The sequence below is a fragment of the Myotis lucifugus genome, unplaced genomic scaffold, assembly GCF_000147115.1.
Source record: "Myotis lucifugus unplaced genomic scaffold, Myoluc2.0 scaffold_364, whole genome shotgun sequence".
Lineage (NCBI taxonomy): Eukaryota > Metazoa > Chordata > Mammalia > Chiroptera > Vespertilionidae > Myotis > Myotis lucifugus.
In genome coordinates this window covers 1,031,882-1,035,228 of record NW_005871412.1, presented here as the reverse complement: position 1 = coordinate 1,035,228, position 3,347 = coordinate 1,031,882, and positions in this window count along the sequence as shown.

Sequence of the window (3,347 nt, the reverse complement as noted above, 5' to 3'; positions counted from 1 at the left end):
AATGAAGCTCTGAGCCTTTCATCTAGAGGTCTTCTCGAATGGTAGTCTTAAAGACTCAGAGATTAACTTTGGTTTGCTCTGATTATTAATTACAGTATAGGTATCTGGCCTATTGCTGCTTCTGTTATTGCTATGGTCCCTGCTGGTAAGTCAAACCCCTATAATGCCCCCTTTAAGGCTCAGGGACCATCGAGGAAGCGATGGGTGTGTGAGATTATAAGAGCAAGATAATGGGGGCACAGTAGGTAGACAAATCTGACTCCATCTTATGAGCTAATCCTCCCTTGTGATTGAACCTGGACCCAGTTGCCCTGTGTTCCTCAAGGTTGAGGAATGATCAAAAGAAAGAGGGGGATTATAATGGTGTAGAAATTTCATTTCTTTATATAATCTTTTCTCCTGTCTTTTTCTTTGATTAAAACTGGCCTCATCTAGCACCCTGACTCATCTGCCTCCTTCTCCCTTACATGTCGTTTCCTTAGTCATTAAGCCCTCAGGACAATGAGATTCTGAACAATCTGAGGAACAAAGCCTCAGATCTATTGACCACAAAGACAGAGTTTCAATCAAACTAAAGATAACATCTAGGCCTCAGTTGTTTCAGCTCCAGGTTCAGAAATGCAGCAAAACAAGATGAAGTGACACCATGGCTGACAGCAGGACAGGATGCACTGATCAACTACCCCTTGTCCTAGTACCGACCAATCAGTAGAGACCATGACCCTAACTCCCTTAGTCAGCATGATTAATGATTTTTGCCCTGTATAACCATCCCCTGGAAGCCATCAGGGAGCTAGGCCTTTGCACATTCGCTCCCTTGTTTCCAGGTGTGGGCCACTTCCTAAAGATAAAGCCTTACTTTTATTTCCCCTGCAAACTCCTTTCTCTGATGCACGCAGGCAAATGGATCCATTAGTCTGGGATCACTCTCTGATTACTAGTTCAGCCTTTTCATCTCACTGTTTTTTATTTCAAGTACAATAATTCTTTAACTACACTGGGCCCTTCAGTTCCTTGTCCCTACTATTTTCTCACTATCCATGTCCCCACATGTCATCATATTCTTCTGTAACCAGCCTAGACACTTCCCTGCAATTGGGTAAATTGTGATGTTAAGGGCATAGTCCTTCACACTGCCCAGTCTGCCCAACACTTCTAACACCAACCACAAGTTTGGGCATGTCGCAAAGTGCCACAGACTGGGTGGCTTAAACAATAGAAATTCATTGCCTTACCACTATGGAGGCCAGAAGTCAAGATCAAGGTTCTGGGAGGGTTGGGCCATTCTGAGGGCTATGCAGGAGAATGTGTTCCAGGCCTTTACCCAGCTTCTAGTGTTTCGCTGGCAATTTTTGACATTCCTTGGCTTGCATCACCCAAATCTCTGCCTTCATCCTCCTGTGACATTCTGTGTGTGTCTGTGTGTCCAAAATTCCCCTTTTTATAAGGACATCAGTCATGTTGTATTAGGGCCCAAACCTACTCCAGTATGACCTTACCTTAACTAATTATATTTTCAATGACCTGATTCCCAAATAAGGGGTTCTGAGGCTTAATTTGGGAGGATATAATTCAAACCATAACAGAGGGGTTTTCAAAACCATCAGGTTTGATAATTTGCTAGTAAGACACAAAATTCACTGAAAGGCTGTTATGCACACCATTGTATTTAGTATGAGGAAAGTATATGTTAAAATTGGCTAGGGCAGTGGTTGGCAAACCGCGGCTCGTGAGCCACATGCGGCTCTTTGGCCCCTTGAGTGTGGCTCTTCCACAAAATACCACGTGCGGGCACGCACGTACAGTGCGAAGTTGACTTAAAACTTTAAGTAAAGTTTATTAAGTTAATTTTAGGGAACGTTGTGGAGTGAAAGAAGATGTAGTGTCGAGGATTGAGAAAGGTATGTTGAGATGGTTTTGACATATAGAGAGGATGAACAAAAGGAGATAAACGAAACAAGTATACAAGATGAGTATGGATGGGAGAGTTGGAAGGGGTCGACCTCAGCGAATGTACCTCAATCAGATTGAGGACAATTTAGCAAAGGCCAGCTTAGGAGTACCCTAATTAAGTTAATAACAATGTACCTACCTATATAGTTTAAGTTTAAAAAATGTGGCTCTCAAAAGAAATTTCAATCGTTGTACTGTTGATATTTGGCTCTGTTGACTAATGAGTTTGCCGACCACTGGGCTAGGGGAAGAGACTTACACATCCCAGTCTGAAAGGGTTCCAAACACAGAGCTTCCTTTGTTCTCCTCCCAACATTGATGTGTGACAATGCTCACTAAGTATTGCCAATGCAAGAAGTTCATCCAAGTGTTGGTGTTGAGAGTTTTTATTGGAGCTTCATTCCATAGGAAATATTGATTGATTGCCCTTGTGGTTAAACTCTGCCTGAACATCAACTGGAACCACGTGACTCAAGTAACCTGCTCTCTAAAGGAGTTGGTTTTTATGCAATAGCCTGCTCTCACTGCTATAGATATGGTCATTCCCACCCTCAGCCATCTTGCTTCCATAAACTATTAGGTGTGGTCTTAGGTTCCACTATGAATAACAAAAGACACTTATCCCTGAGGAGATTCCAAGGGCTTGGAGGTTACTTCACAGTTGCCTGAACAAAGGCCTGACCTCTCTTTATGGTAAGGCCAAATTCCTTATTACACAACACCCATCCTTCTTTGCCTGCTGCCCCCATGAACTCATTGGATTAAACACTGGCCTAGTGAAATCCAAGTCCTCCTGCTCTGTGCCTGCACCCAAACAGCTGAGCACGGCTGGAGAAGATCTCCAAATGGGCAGACCGGCCACACATCCCAGTGGGCACTCAGCTCTGCCCGACACTGTTCTTCCTATTACAGCCCCTGCCTCTTCCTGCGTTTATGACTATACCTTTCTCCACATGCCCTGTTTCTTCAGGCCTCTCTCAGATGATAAATATTTTATTCTTCATTTGAAATAGCTGTTGCAGTAAGAGTGACCTCATATTTTCTTCACCAAATCCATTAGCCTTTGAGCTTCTTTACCCCACATACCCCTCATGACACAATATACCCATCTAGTTCCATGGCTTTAAATATCTTCACCTCAATGACTCCCAAATGCCTCCTAAATGCCCAATTCATGTACAGTAGCCTCCCCCTATTATTTTCAGTTTTGCTTTGAGCTTTCAGTTATCCATGGTCAACCTTGGTGAGGAAATGGAAAATTCTCAAAACAAATATTTCATAGTTTTAAATTGTATGCTATTCTGAAGAAGCATGATGAAATCCAGACCATTCCACCCGGGATGTTATCATCCCTTTGTCCAATGTCTCCAATCATCTCAGTATCAGATCGACTG